Consider the following 16,575-nt stretch of genomic DNA (forward strand, 5'->3'; position numbering starts at 1 on the left):
CATTATACATTTACTATCATTTAAGTTGTACTCAAATACTATGGAATTGATTTCTCCGTCAGAAAATTTTGTGAATTTGCAATGATACCACAAAGTACCAACTTTTAACCCTAATGTTCTTGTTCCTCATCGTCATCCTCGAAGAAGCCGCCAAGCTAGAGCGAGGTAATGTCATTGAGTTTCTTTGTTTTTCTTATTCTTTATTTTCCTCTTTCCTATGGCTGAATTTTGGGCAGTTGAGGTTAGGGGCCTTAATTATGCTTACTATTAGCTATTTATTGCAGTAGGATCATGCAGATACTCAAGAGTTCCTTTGCTAGTAGCAACAGGTAACGCAATTTTCGGTTTACTTGTAATTGCTGCGCAATTTCATTTAGTTCCATGCTTGGAGCTGAGTATTTTCATGGCCTAGGGAAGTGGGAGTATTTTCATAGTTATTCCCGCTTAATTTGTTTTTTCCTCTAATTTTTTCCCCCATAGAAATACATAATGATATTAGATTTAGACGTTCTATAACAGAAACAAATAGACAATATACTAAAATTGCATAATTTTCTAAGTGGTGAGGAGTATTATAGGAAAAAAAAAAAAGATTGCCAACAAAGAAAATGTCGAATTGGTCGTATCGTGCACTTTGGGTTCAGCTCTTTCTTTTAAAAGGAGAAACAATAGTGGGTTACAAGTTACAACTTACAAGTTGTTCAATTTTGTTTCGTGTCCAAAGGTTCTGTCCTGTTTTACTTTGTAAATCCTAAGTAGAATAGATGATAAAATTGCATAACAGACAATATATTAAGTTGTTCCGCATTGAACCCGCATTGACGCGTATTAAACCCGCAACCCGTTCCGCCCCGCTTTAAAAAATTTAAAAATTATTTTAACTTGTCCTGCCTCGCCCCGTCCCGCACCCGCATAAGAGTAAACCCGCCCCGCCCCTGCCCCGCCCCATTGTTATCCCTAAGTGGGAGCTGATAATCAAGCAAAAAGAATGTAGTCTTTTGTTTCTCTTTTTATTTTTTCACGTGTTTGCTGACTAGGGCTTTTTTTGTTGCAAACTTCTAATATAGATTTGTGTTAACAACAACTACAATTCAAAGTTCGGGTCGGCGTTACGAATTCATTTATTTTATTCAGCACAACTCATCAAAATCAAAATAAAATAAAAGTACAAGTGAATATATATATATATATATATATATATATATATATATATATATATATAAAATAGAAATTTTCTATCAAGTCTAAAACTAAATGGATTTCCTCTTCCATTGAGTCCATTCTTTAGCTAAGTCGGTATTAGTTCCAAGGATTTGTAGTTATTTCAACACAACCTCCTTCCATGTGATTTTAGGTCTAGCCCGTCCCTCTTTTTACAACTGCCCCTACTATAGTTTCACACGTACAGACCGGTGCATCTACATATTGATGCAGAACATAAAACTTGTTATAGCTAGTAGTTTTGGAAAACATAAAGGTCCCTGGGGAGGTCCTTTGGAGATGCCTTTCCGATAGTGTATATTAGGGTGATTAAGGACATGTATGAGGGAGTTAAGACTCGGATTAGGACCGTGGGGGGGGGGGGGAGGCGATTCAGAGCATTTTTCGATTGTTATGGGGTTATACCAAGGATCTGTGCTCAGCCCGTTCTTATTAGCTCTAGCGATGGACGCACTGGCTCACCATATTCAAGGGGATGTGTCATGGTGTATGTTGTTCGCTGATGATATAGTTCTGATTGATGAAACGTGAAGTGGTGTTAACGAGAGGTTGGAGGTCTGGAGACGGACCCTCGAGACTAAAGGTTTCAAGTTGAGCAGGACTAAGACAGAGTACATGGAGTGCAAGTTTAGCGGCAGGTCAGGAGAAGCGGACATGGATATGAGGCTTGCCTTTCAAGTCATCCCAAGAAAGGGAGCTTACAGTACTGGAGGTTGGTTATCCAAGGAGATGGGGAGATTGACAAGGATGTCATACACCGTATAGGGGTGGGGTGTATGAAATGGAGATTTGGGTTTGGCATCTTGTGTGACAAGAAGGTGCCTCTGAAACTTAAAGGCAAATTTTATAGAGCGGTGGTTAGGCCAGCCATGTTGTATGGTGCAGAGTGTTGGCCAGTCAAGAATTCCCATATCCAGAAGATGAAAGTTGCATAAATGAGGATGTTGAGATGGATGTGCGGGTACTAGGCTGGATAAGATTAGGAATGAAGATATCCGGGTGAAGGTGGGTGTGGCTTCCATGGAAGATAAGATGTGGGAAGCTAGGCTTAGATGGTTCGGGCACGTGCGGAGGAGAAGCCTGGATGCCCCGGTAAGGAGGTGTAAACGGCTGGCCTTGACGGGTATAAGAAAAAATAGAGGGCAACCTAAGAAGTATTGGGGAGAGGTGATCAGGCAGGACATGGCTCTTGATAGGAAGTTGTGGAGGTCGAGCATTAGGATTGTAGGTTAGGTGATAGGAGGCTAGTTAGGAGATAGTGACTCTAGTTGTGTCCTTAGTACTTCATTAGAATTGTAGGTTAGGTTGTAGGAAGCTAGTCTGGTAGTGATTTCTCTTGGGATGTTAGTGGCGCTTGTTGTGTCCATATTACTTTTCTGTAGTACAGTGCCATTATTACTGCTTAGTGTTTTTGCTTTCCTGTCTATTTCTTGGTTATTGTGTTGCTGGTGTTATCTTTTCTGGTTTCTTTTGTTGTTATTGCTGCATAGCCTCGTTCTATCTTCTTATGCCGAGGGTCTATCGGAAACAGTCTCTCTACTTCTCCGGAGTAAAGGTAAGGTCTACGAATATACTACCTACCCTAGACCCCACTTGTAGGATTTCACTGAGTTGTTGTAGAAGTTTTGTTTTATAAGAAACATATATTAAGTTTGATCAAATTTACATCTTCAGAAGTTTTGTGTTATAAGAAACAAATTCAGTTTGATATTTGTAACAAAGAACAATAGAAATAGAATAATATTTCATCCATAAGTAGATAACATCTTCAAGGAAATACTCAGCTTGATCTTTTGTTTTAGATGCTACAGTATTTCTCAAGAATCAAAGCTCTAAGTTATTTCAGAAAATTACTATTCATGTGCACACAAGTCAAAATAGTTATCTTGTTCATACTCTATCGAAGATCTAATGATGTGTTTGTGACTTCATTATTTGAATTTCCTGCCTGCGGTCCTCAGTTTTCTGGACTAGGTACCTTTCTTTCTATGAAAAATACTGGTTCTTTAGCTTCTGACAGTACAATCTCATTACGCAACATCATAATTACAGAAGACATGTTTGGTCTATCTTCTCGACATAGTTGCACGCATAATAGACCCACTTGGATTGACCTTAAAACTTGAGATATATGGCAAGAATCAGCTAGCTGCTCATCAATTAATTCCAAGGACCTATCTTCTTTGTAAAGCTTCCACGCCCATTTGAATTTAGATCATGGATCATGATAAATTCCATATATGTATAATAGAGACTATGTATAGAGTGCCTACATGACCGAGAAGGTTAAGGTTGTGATCTTGATGGAGAAATTTCTCTTGCAGCTCACAATCTCTAACACCAAGATGCCAAAGCTAAATACATCTGATTTTAATTAGAAGATTCCATCTACTGCATATTCTGGGGGTATGTAGCCCCCCCCCCCCCCAAAAAAAAAAAAACACAATGTATACTAAAGAAGTGTGATGTCATATGAGAGTACTTTGTATGAAATTAGAGATTCTTACTGTGTCCCAACCACATGGCTTGTGTTTGCTCCCATCTCATTCCCTGCAACACTTCTAGCCATACCAAAGTCTGATATCTTTGGGTTCATTTCTGTATCTAGCAAAACATTGCTTGCTTTAAGGTCTATGTGGATAATCCGTAGTCGAGAATCTTGATGGAGATACACTAAGCCACGAGCAATTCCATTTATTATGCCAAAACGCTTTGGCCAATAAAGTAATTTGCTCTTTATTTGATCTAGAAAAAAGCTTTCTGATTAGTTGTTTTTGCGAACATGCTTCTGCCTCTGTCTTAATGTACATGTGATGACTAATAGAATAAAGCATTGTTATTAAATTAAGCTTTTGTAGTAGGTGATAAATCCAAACCAAATATGTAATAATTTGATGTACTTTCAAGGTTTTGCACCTCTCAAGTACAAAGAAGAGAGAAAAAAAGCATTCCACTAAAGTTTTTCACAAAACTAGCGAAAACGTTCTTCAAATTCACGTGAGAAGAATGTAATATGGAAAGAATGTATTTGGAAATCCTGAATGTCCTTAAGTGTAGGTTTATTAGGAGTCCAGTTTTGGGTAATAATGGAGGGAAATTCAGGGTGAGTGGTCCAAATGGTTTCAAAGCGAAATATTTTATCTTGAGGAGCTTTATACTTTTTTAAACTTAATAGTAAGGGACTATGGTCTGAGTGTGTTCTGGGCAAATGCTGCACTGAAGCCTCAAGATATAGTTTTAGCCATTCGTAATTAGCTAAGCATCTATCTAAACGTTCTAGAATTTTATTGACTAATTGACGATTATTAGACCAAGTGTAACGACTACCCATATACCCTAAGTCTACAAGGTTGCAATAATTTATGCATTTTATAAATTGGTCACTACGATTATTATTAATACTAAGGCCATTATATTTTTCATTAGATCTAGTAATTTCATTAAAATCACCTCCTATTAACCAAGGTAACCTAATTTGATCATGTATAGTACGTAAATTGTCCCACAGTATAGTGCGTGCATGTGTATCATTTTTTGTGTAAACAATGGATAGTAACCAAGCGTTAGGGTTAGGGTATACCTAAACAATGGAATGGACCTCCTGGTTTGTGGCTGCCACTTTATCAAGTTTGATGTCCTCCTCCTTCCATAATAGGGCGATTCCTCCAGAAATTCCTTCAGCAAGCGATTGTGCTAAATGTGAGAAGCCAAACTCAGGTTTAAGATATTCATGATCTTGCATGTGCATTTCCAGAAGAACCACAAGAGATGGTTTGTGGTAGTTAAACATCGAGCGACAATTTCTTTTAAACTCCGGTGATTGAGCTCTTCGGCAGTTCCATATGACAAACTACATGAATTGATCATTGAGTGGATTGAATGGAGTCTCCCTCTCCATTGTTGAAGATGTGTTCATCAGTGCTGGAATCAACATTATTGCAAACTTCCCCACCTCGGGGGTTTCTTGTTGGACGTATATTTAGTGATACACTTTGTAGCTCTGGTGGATAGGTTATGATCACTTTTCTTTTGTACTATTCTTTGAGGATGTATGTCTTATTTCCATTTAGGTAGCTCAGTATAGGAAATGTTTCTCTAATTTCTGTCATAGTTGTTGCTACTTCCGAGTAAGATATGGCGTCGAGTTCATTGTGAGATGGACTGGGAAGGGGAAGTGGGCTGGTTGGAGGTGTCAGGGGGGTGGTATGGGGATGTTTGTGCATGGAGTGGTATTATAGGTGATATTGCTGTGCGAGGTTGTATCCATGGAACAAATGTATGAGGTGGCTATTGGGGTGGGTAAAAGGGAAGATCTATGTTGTTCATTGGTGGATATGGTGGCACGAACATTGGCAGAGGAGTGGGGATTTGTGGTGTCATTGTTGGTTGTGGGTGAAGGACTGGGGGGGTGCATTACCCATAGGAATTGGTTGTAGAGAGTCACTCCCATGCGCATCCCCTTCGGTGACTATTTGAGCTATATTCGTCGGATTTTGGATCATCACTATTACATCTTGGTTGTCTATCTCCATGGTGAAGGTCAGTGCATGGTCTTGCATGCTCATTTCCAACCATGACTAGGGGTAAGCTTGAGTTGGTGGATATTGTATGATATAGATGGGTGTGGGTTGTGGTGGGTGTTCCTGTGATGGTTGCATTGTGATAGTGTTTAGAAAGATTGGGTGTTGGTAAAGGAAAGTATTCTCATGTGTTGAAATTGTAAGGTGAACGATTCATTTGGTGGTGATGTATCTTGTAAGGGAGGAGTATGTGTAGAAGTATTAGTTTGAGAGGGAAATGATGAGGTTTCAGTATTAGATTAATTTTTATTGGGTAAGTTGGCCGGTTGATTTGATATGGGTAATGTGTGTGTAGGCTCGTGTGAAATGTTTGAGCCGGTTGCTTGTGTTGGATATTGGACTTTGTCAGAAATTGTGTTAGGTAATTGGGTAGTGAGTGAGGGTGTTGGGCCGTGATTGTTATTTTCGGAGAGTTGGGTTGCCGTAATGTAGGCTTGCAATTGAGTGCCTATTGTTTGGGATGAGTTGTGGTTGCATGTGTCTTGATTTGCAGCTGGTGTATGCTCGTGTGCCACGTGGCTATTTCTTGTGCTTTGTGTGTTGGTAATTGCTGAATCAGCAGTTTGAGTAGCTGAGTGTAACGGGTGGTGAGGTTTTGATTGTGGGTTTAGTTTGTTAGGGCTAGTGGCTTGGGCTTCAAGACCTGGCCCATGAGAATTGGCTGTTTGGTCCATTGGTTCAGGGGTATTAAGTATTTTTAAATTAGTTTCATTAAAAAACTTCGGTTGAATTAAGGGATTAGTGTTAATTAGGATTCTTGAGGTGTAGGTGTTTACCAACATGGGAAATATTAGAATTAGAGTTAAAAAACATACTTGTGGGTCCCGCGCCGCCAATGTTGGAATTGTATGATTAGACATTAGTTGAGGTTGGTGATTTTGTTCGTGAACGATTTTTGGTGGGAAAAGTGACTATTTTCCAGTCGTGTTTTGGATTGTGGATGGATAGCTTGGGAAGTGTTAGGGTTGGAGCTGTGTGAGGTTGAAGGCATATTTATTAGTGGTGTGTGCATGGTAGTGGTGGTGGATTGTATCGGATTGAAGAGTGATGAACAAAGGTTCTTTGTGTGTCCAAGTTTACCACCAAGAGTACATAGCATATTGAACCCCTCATATACTAATTGTTGTTTATGGGATCCAATATAGACATGGGTTTTAAGAGGCATTTCTAAAGGGACTTCAATACATATTCTTGCATATCGACCCTGTGTAGTTGCTGACGTGCAGGTATCGACTTTGAGTAGTAGTCCAATCTTTTCCCCAACACGTTGAAGTATTTCTAGATCATAGAACTCTGTGGGTAATTCAGGTTGTCTTAACCAAATGGCTGTGTATGTTAGTTGTGTGTTGGAAGTTATGAATTTGGGTTCCTATTTGCTGACGGAAACAAAGTGATTAAGTACAAACCAAGGGCCATTATATAGAGAAGTGAACACATTTTCTTCCTTCTGGAATTTCACTAGGTAGAAATCACACCCTAGATCAATTAGGGGTAGTTCCTTTGTTGGTTTCCATAGAGCTGTGAGTTTTGTGCGTAGTGTTTGTTGGCCTACTTTCCTGTCATATACCTTAACGATAACTGAATATTTCCAAGGTAAATACGTGATTTATCGACGGAGGTAAGTGGTATGAATGTGTCATTGTGTAGATCATCTATTGTGGATTCATCCGTCAAATCTAGTTGGGAGTGTGTTTGTTGGCAAGTGTTGAAACGTTTCAAAATAAGTAGACAACTCTTTCATATCCTTCAAATATGCATTTTTTACATGTTAGATAAAATCATAATTACAGACAATTTATTAAATTTTAGATGTTTGTCTAAAAATAAGCACAAGCATGTAAGATACAACGTTTGAGAGAGAGAAAGTAGGAGTGACGAATTAGATTTGTAATTAATACCTAAAACCCTGATGATTGTAATTTATTAAAAAAATTCTCTATGATACATAATCATAGGGTAGTTATGGTCTTGTATTTGTTTTCAACGGAAGGAAAATAGGCGACAAAATCTGTTCGAGTTCTAATTGATGTCTAACTTCAAGGTCAATACCTTCGTATAGAAATTTTGTACTAATGTTCTAAATAATTGATTTTTTAATGATTTATATTAGGTAAAAATTTAATTGATTTTATATATAGACCTAAATATTACGATTTTCTATCTAATTTAAATAAGGAATAATTTAAGATTTAAATATGTTAGTGGATTTTAATCGCCAAAATATTAGGAAAATTATTATATAAAAGACGATTTTTTCCAATATGAAATGTATTTTAAAAGGGTTGTAATGACCCGACTGGTCGTTTTGCTTTCTAGAATCTCATTTCCCTAAATAAGACTTCCCGTACTTACTTTAACTGATTTATGACTTGCGAAAATGGTTGGTTCGGGATTTGGAAGAGTTTGGGTTGAAATCGAAACACTTGGTTCCTTAAGGTTGGCTTAAAATGCCAAGTTTGACTTCGGTCAACATTTTTAGTGAATGGATCCGGACTCGTATTTTGATGATCTCGGAGGATCCGTAGTAAAATAAGGGACTTGGGAGTATGCCTGGAATCGAATTTCGAGGTCCCTAGCTCGAGTAATGAATTTTTGTTAAAAATTATTAAACTGAAAATCTAAGGATTTAAAGAAATTGAATAATGTTTGATCATGTTGGTATCGGGCCCATATGTTAGTTTCCGAGCCCGGTACAGGTCCAATATAACATTTAAGTCATGTCTGTGAAATTTGATGAGAAACGAGACTGATTTGACGTGATTCGGACGTCCGGTTATAAAAATAGGAATTCCAAATGTTCTTAAAAATTTCATGTGTTTTGGTGTTAAATCCGTAGTTTTAGATGTTATTTCGGCGATTTGATCGCACGAGCAAGTTTGTATGATGTTGTTAGACTTGTGTGAGTATTCGGTGTGGAGCCCCGAGGGCTCGGGTGAGTTTCAGACGTGTGTTGGGAGTAAAACACTCCAGTTTTTCTGGTATTTCTTGGCAGTGTTGCAGGTCTCGCAAATGCGAGGAATTGTTTGCATTTGCGTTGACCGCATTTGCGAGGAAGGCTTCGCAATTATGAAGAAGCCTGAGTTGTGCAGTCATCGCAATTGCAACATTTTGTTCGCATTTGCGACCCTTTTGTCGCATTTGCTACCCTTGCAGTGGGAGCCCAGGTTCGTATTTGCGATGATTTTGTCGCAATTGCGACCTTCGCATTTGCGAACCTGATATCGCAAATGCGACATCAGAGGCCTGGACACAGCTTTTAAAAATGGGACTTAGGCCATTTATTTTATTTCACTTCTACACTTGGGCGATTTGGGAGCTTCCAAAGAGGGGATTTCAACCTAGCATTGTGAGGTAAGTTATTTCTACTTAATGTGAGTTTAATACTTGGGTTTTGGGTAGATTAACACATAAAGATTAGTAAAAATTATGGGATTAGAGTAAGATCTAACCACGAAATTTGTTATGGAATGGAGTAAAAATCATATATTCTTGATCCTTAGGTTATGGGTAACAACTTTCTACAAAAATTTCCTGAATTCGGACACGCGGGCCCGGGGTGAATTTTTGAAACTTTGCATTTAGGGTTGGAAAATTACTCTAATAGCTAGAATATGAATTTGTAAGCTTATAATAATGAACTTTTACACTATTTGAATAGTTTCGGATTGTGCAGCTCTGGTTTGAGAGTTTGGACGCATTCTTGAGTTGGAAGTAGGCTCGAAACGAGGTAAGTCTCTTTTCTAACCTTGTAGGGGGAAATGTCCCCATAGGTGAACTAATCAATATATGATTAAATGTGAGGGCTACGTATGCACAAAGTGACAAGAACGCGAGGCTTTGACCGCGTTCACGAAGAAGGATTTGAATGCCTGGCAGAATGTTTTAAAAGCTCATTTCCGCGATTTTGAGCACAAGTTCCTCCATTTTTGGGCGATTTTGAAGCTTTTTGAAGGGGATTTAAGAGGGAATCAAGGATAACACTTGGAGGTAAGATTTATGGACTTAATACTCAATCATAATGTGTTTTCTACCTAATTAATCATGGAATTTAAGCATAATATTGAAGAACTAGGGCTTGTAATTGGAGACCTAGAATTAGGGATTTGAGGGATCATTTGTGGTTGGATTTTGGTAATTTATATATGAATGAAATCGGGAAGTGATAAGGAGTCTATTGATATAATTTTTATCGAAATTTGAGATGTGGGCCCGGGAGTCGGGTTTGGCCAATTTCAGGATTTGTGTTGTAATTTGATTTCTTTCGAGTGGGATTTGTTCCCGTAGCATATTTTGATGGTTTTGCACTGATTTTGGTTATATTTGGAGCATTTGGAGGCCAATTCGAGAAGCAAAGGCATTGCGGGCTAGAGTTTGGACCGGATAGAGGTGAGTAATGATTGTAAATGTTGTCCTAAGGGTACGAAACCCCGGATTTCACACAGTTGTGCTATATTGAGATGACGCACACGCTAGATGACTAGTGTGGGGTCGTGCACCATTGGGAATTGTGACTTAGTCCATCCCAAATGACTATTTTACCGCGTATTTGATTGAAAACTGTTTGCTATCATCATGTTTTGGGCTGAATGCCATATTTGAGCCCCGTGCAAATTATTTGGACCTTTAGGGGATTTTTACTGCTATTTCCTTACTGTTTTGATTTTATATCTGTATGTAGTCATGCTATATTATATTATTTTCATAACTCAGCCATGTTTACTATATTTTAACACTTTAAATGATATTTTGGACTGAGCATCATATTTTACTGTGCTGAGTGGCTTTTTGAGATTTCCGACTGAGTAGGGCCGAGGGCCTGTGTTGTGAGGATTATTATGGGATCGGGCTGCACGCCGCAGTAGTGTTGTATTGATACAATTATGAGGCCGAGTTGTTGAGTTGTACGCCACGAGGTGGCTTGATATGAGGCCGAGAGCCTATTGATTATGCCACGAGGTGGCTTGATATTGCGTTTGGGCCGTAAGGGGCCCCTCCCAGAGTCTGTACACTCCCAGTGAGCACGGATACCCATTGTGATATGAGATATAGCCCGAGGGGCTGGTGTTGTTCCATGTTATTGCCCGAGTGGCTGATTTTGTTGACATTGTGCCCGAGGGGCGGATTTTATTTGTTTATCTTTTCTAGCTGCTTTTCATTTACTTGTTTAACTGTTGAAAAGGGTGTTTTAAAGAAGCTTATTCTAATCCAAGGTATTTTATAAGATTTCACTATTTTATTGCGTTTTTTGGTTTTACACTACTTCTTTATAGCATGATGTTATGTTTTTACGTGATTTCTTATCGCTCAGTCTTCATTTATTATTATTACTCACTGAGTTGAAGTACTCACTTTATCCCTGCACCCTGTGTGCAGATTCAGGAGCTTCAGGTCCTGCTAGCAAGGGTTGATAGCTTCCAGCTTATTTTTGGAGCCCACTAGGTAGCTGTTCGGCGTTCGCAACCCAGTGTTTCTCCATCTTATCATTATTTCTTTCCCTTGTACTGGATTTTGTAATAGACTCTATAGTCCCTTTTTCCATATTCCTAGACTTGTATTAGATGCTCATGACTGGTGATACCCCGATGTTGGGCTGTGTTGGTTTTTCTGCAAATTGTAATGTTTCACTGTTTATTTGAGATTTAATCATGTTAAAGACTTAAATTATGTTATTTTAATTTCTTAAAATGAATTGGGAGTTTGTGTCGGCTGGCCTTGTCTTCACGAGAGGCGCCATCACGACCGGGTCTTGGTTTAGGGTCTTGACAAGTTGGTATCAGGGCCTAGGTTACATAGGTCTCACGAGTCATGAGAAGGTTTAGTAGATCTCGTATATCGGTACGGAGACGTATGTATTTATCCTCGAGAGGCTGCAGAACCTTTAGGAAAAACTTCATATTCTTGAAATTCTTGTCGTGCTAATCTGCTGATCCGAGTACTAAACTTCTGATATTTTATTCTCTCACAGATGGTGAGGACACGTGCTACTGGTCAGGATGGACGACCACCAGTACCACCAGCTGTGGCCAGTAGAGGCCGAGGACGCGATCGTGGTAGTTGCAGGGGTGTGGCCCGCACAGCAGCTAGGGCAGCGCTTGCAGATCCACCAGCCGCCCCAGTGCAGGATCAAGTCCCAGTTGTGGACACCCCAGCAGCACCAGCTATGCCCATTGTGATTACGGGTCTTTAGGAAGCCTTGGCTTAGATTCTATTAGTATGCACTGGCCTAGCTCAGGAGGTTTCAGTTACTATAGCCGCAACTACTTCTCAGGCCGGGGGAGGCGCTCAAACTCCCACCGCTCGCACATCTGAGCAGGTCGTGCAGGGACTTCAGATACCGGGGGCACATCTATCCCAGTCGGTTGCAACTGCTCAAGACTATGTAGCTCCTGCCATGCCAGAGGACGAGCATCGCAGGTTGGATAGGTTTGGTAGACTTCAGCCTCCGACTTTCAGTGGTGCAGAGGGCGAGGATGCCTAGGTTTTCTTGGATAAGTGTTAGAGAATTCTTCATACAACGGGTGTTCTGGAGACCAGCGGGGCCGCTTTCACTACTTTTCAGTTTTTTGGAGCTGCCTTCACTTGATGGGAGGCTTATAAGAGGCGTAGGCATATTGGTGCAGCACCCCTTACTTGGCAGCAGTTCTCCTTTCTCTTTTTGGAGAAGTATGTTCCGTAGTCTCGTACAGAGAAGCTGCGCAGGCAGTTTGAGTGGTTGCGTCAGGGAGAGATGACTGTGTATCAGTATAAGATGAGGTTCTCAGAGTTATCTCATCATACTATTTGGTTGGTTCTGACAGATAGAGAGAGGATTAGGAGGTTTGTTGACGGCCTCACATATCATCTTCGTATTCTCATGACCAGGGAGAGGGTGTATGGTACTACTTTTGAGGAGGTTGTAGACATTGCTCGGGAGATTGAGTCAGTTCGTTGTCAAGAGCGAGATAAGAGGGAGATCAAGAGGCCTCGAGGACCTGGTAGTTACGGTGGTGCTCCTTCGAGAGGTCAGTTTCAGCACGGCAAAGGCCATCCATTCAGGCATGCTTAGCCAGCTCGCCCAGGTTATTGTGGGGCATCATCGGTTCATGGTTCTCACAGTTCTCATCAGGGTCAGTCATCACTCAGTGCCCTTCCAGCTCAAAGTTCATCCCGTGCTCCATCAGTTCAGGGCTCTTCTATGTCGGGTGCATCTGCTAGTCATTCTGGTGCTAGGGGTTCCCTTCAGTCCCTATCTCCAACACCCAGGAGTTGCTATGAGTGTGGAGAGATGGGTCATATGTGGAGGCAGTATCCTCATCGACTTGCGGGTTCATCTCAGCAGAGGAGTGAGCCATCGGCTTCAGCACCGGTTACTTCACCACCACCCACCCACCCAGCTAGGGGTGGAGGTCAGTCAGCTAGGGGTCACCCTAGAGGGGGAGGTCGATCAGGTGGCAGTCAGGCCCATTTTTATGCACTTCCAGCTAGATCCGATTCTATTGCTTCCAATGTTGTTATTACAGGTATTGTCTCAGTCTGCCACAGAGATACTTTTGTATTATTTGATCCTGGTTCCACTTATTCTTATGTGTCATCATACATATGCTCATTATTTGGATACGCCCCGTGAGTCTCTTGTTTTACCTGTTCATGTATCTACTCTGGTGGGCGATATTATTGTTGTTGACTGTATGTACCGGTCGTGTGTGGTGACTATTGGGGGTCTAGAGACCCGAGTGGATCTTTTGTTGTTATGTATGGTGGATTTCGATGTTATTTTGGGCATGGATTGGCTATCTCTGTGTCGTACTATTTTGGATTATCATGCTAAGACAGTGACATTGGCTATCCCGGGTGTGCCACGAATTAAGTGGCGAGGTTCGATTGATTATGTTCCCAGTAGGGTAATTTCGTTCTTGAAGGCCCAACATATGGTTGGGAAGGATTGTCTTTCGTATTTAGCCTTTGTGAGGGATGTTAGTGTAGAGACTTCCAGTATTGATTCTGTTTCAGTTGTGAGGGATTTTCCTGATGTGTTTCCTGCAGACTTGTCGGGCATGCCACCGGATAGGGATATTGATTTTGGTATTGACCTGGTGTCGGGCACTCAGCCCATTTCTATTCTATCATATCGTATGGCACCAACGGAGTTGAAGGAGCAACTTCAGGAACTTCTTGATAAGGGGTTCATTCGGCTAAGTGTTTCGCCTTGGGGTGTGCCAGTTCTATTTGTGAAGAAGAAGGATGGCACTATGAGGATGTGCATTGATTATAGGCAGTTGAACAAAGTAACAATTAAGAACAAGTATCCTCTGTCTCGCATTAATGAATGGTTTGACCAGCTTCAAGGAGCGAGAGTGTTCTCCCAGATTGATCTCCATTCAGGTTATCACCAGTTGAAGATCAGGGACTTGGATATTCTTAAGACAGCTTTCAGGACCGATATGGTCATTATGAGTTCTTGGTGATGTCTTTTGGGCTGACAAATGCCCCAACAACGTTCATGCATTTGATGAACAGCGTGTTTCAGCCGTATCTCGACTCATTTGTCATAGTTTTCATTGATGATATTCTGGTGTACTTGCGTAGTTAGGAGGAGCATTCAAAACATTTGAGAGTCGTGTTGCAGAGATTGATGGAGGAGAAGCTTTATGCAAAGTTCTCTAAGTGTGAGTTTTGGCTCAGTTTAGTGGCTTTCTTGGGGCATGTGGTGTCCACCGAGGGTACTCAGGTTGATCTGAAGAAGATAGAGGCGGTTCAGAGTTGGCCCAGACCGTCTTCATCCATAGATATTCACAGCTTTCTTGGTTTGGCGGGTTATTACCGCCGGTTTGTTCAGGGATTCTCATCGATCGCATCGCCCTTGACCAAGTTGACTCAAAAGGGTGCTCTATTCAGGTGGTCGGATGAGGGTGAGGAGAGCTTTCAGAAGCTTAAGACTGCCTTGACCACAGCTCTAGTGTTAGTTTTGCCATCAGCTTTAGGTTCATATACCGTGTATTGTGATGATTTGAGAGTTGGTATTGGGTGTGTGTTGATGCAGAATGGCAGAGTTATTATTTATGCTTCTCGTCAGTTGAAGCCCCATGAGAAGAACTACCCTGTTCATGATTTGGAGTTGGCTTCCATTGTTCACGCGTTGAAGATTTTGAGGCATTACTTGTATGGTGTGTCTTGTGAGGTGTTTACTAATCATCGTAGCCTCCAGCACTTGTTCAATCAGAACGATCTCAATTTGAGGCAGCGGAGATGGCTGGAGTTGCTAAAGGATTATGATATTACTATATTGTACCATCCGGGGAAGGCCAATGTGGTGGCCGATGCCTTGAGTAGGAAGGCGGTGAGTATGGGGAGTTTGGCATATATTCCAGTTGGGGAGAGACATTTTGTGGTTGATGTTCAGGCCTTGGCCAATCGGTTCGTGAGGTTAGATATTTTGGAGCCCAGTCAGGTATTGACTTGTGTGATTTCTTGGTCTTCCTTGTATGATCGCATTAGAGAGCGCCAATATGATGATCCCCATTTGCTTGTCCTTAAGGACAGAGTTCAACACGATGATGCCAGAGATTTGACCATTGGTGATGATGGGGTGTTGAGGATGCAGGGCCGAATATGTGTGCGCAATGTAGATGGGCTTTGGGAGTTGATTCTGGAGGAGGGTATTCCATTCATCCGGGTGCCGCGAAGATGTATCAGGATCTGAGACAGCATTACTGGTGAAGGAGAATGAAGAAGGACATTGTGGAATTTGTAGCTCGGTGTCTCAATTGTCAGCAGGTGAAATATGAGCATCAGAGACCAGGTGGCTAACTTCAGCGGATGGATATCCCAGATTGGAAGTGGGAGCGGATCACCATGGATTTTGTAGTTGGACTCCCACGGACTTTGAAGAAGTTTGATGCTATTTGGGTGATTGTGGATCGGCTGACCAAGTCCACACACTTCATTCCTGTGTGTACTACCTATTCTTTAGAGCGGTTAGCAGAGATCTATATTCGGGAGATTGTTCGTTTGCATGGTGTCCCAGTTTCCATCATTTCAGATAGGGGCACTCAGTTTACTTCACAGTTTTGGAGGTCTGTGCAGTGAGAGTTGGGTACTCAGGTTGATTTGAGCACAACGTTTCACCCTCAGACGGACGGGCAATCCGAGTGCACTATTCAGATATTGGAGGACATCTTGTATGCTTGTGTCATTGATTTCGGAGGTTCATGGGATCGGTTTCTACCGCTCTTAGAGTTTGCCTATAACAACAACTACTAGTTGAGTATTCATATGGCTCCATATGAGACTTTGTATGGGAGGCAGTGTAGATCTCTAGTTGGTTAGTTCGAGCCGGGTGAGGCTAGGCTATTGGGGATAGACTTGGTGCAGGATGCTTTAGAAAAGGTGAAGGTACTTCAGGAGAAGCTTCGTACAACACAGTTGAACAAAAGAGTTATGCTGACAGAAAGGTTCGGGATGTGTCCTACATGGTTGGTGAGAAGGTTATGTTGAAGGTTTCACCCATGAAGGGTATTATGAGATTTGGGAAGAAAGGTAAATTGAGTCCTCGGTTCATTGGGCCTTTTAAGGTGCTTCAGAGGATTGAGGAGGTGGCTTATGAGCTTGCTTTGCCACCCAGCTTATCGTGTGTGCATCCGGTATTTCATGTTTCTATGCTCCGAAAGTATATTGGGGATCCGTCTCATGTTCTGGATTTCAGCACAGTGCATTTAGATGGTGATTTGACTTATGATGTGGAGCCAACAACTATTTTAGAGCGTCAGGTTTGAAAGTTGAGGTCAAAGGATATAGC

At 41.2% G+C, this 16,575-nt stretch overlaps 1 long non-coding RNA gene across 1 annotated transcript; it reads left to right on the forward strand.

The window, feature by feature from the left end:
- The first annotated feature begins 4 nt into the window (after positions 1 to 4).
- LOC107796447 (uncharacterized) lies at positions 5 to 11,396 on the forward strand. Its single transcript, XR_001650401.2, has 3 exons — positions 5 to 165; positions 285 to 329; positions 11,175 to 11,396. It is a non-coding gene; the product is annotated as an uncharacterized LOC107796447 (long non-coding RNA).
- The last annotated feature ends 5,179 nt before the right edge of the window (positions 11,397 to 16,575 follow it).

This window comes from Nicotiana tabacum, chromosome 16 (genome assembly GCF_000715075.1).
Source record: "Nicotiana tabacum cultivar K326 chromosome 16, ASM71507v2, whole genome shotgun sequence".
In the NCBI taxonomy this organism is placed as follows: Eukaryota; Viridiplantae; Streptophyta; class Magnoliopsida; order Solanales; family Solanaceae; genus Nicotiana; species Nicotiana tabacum.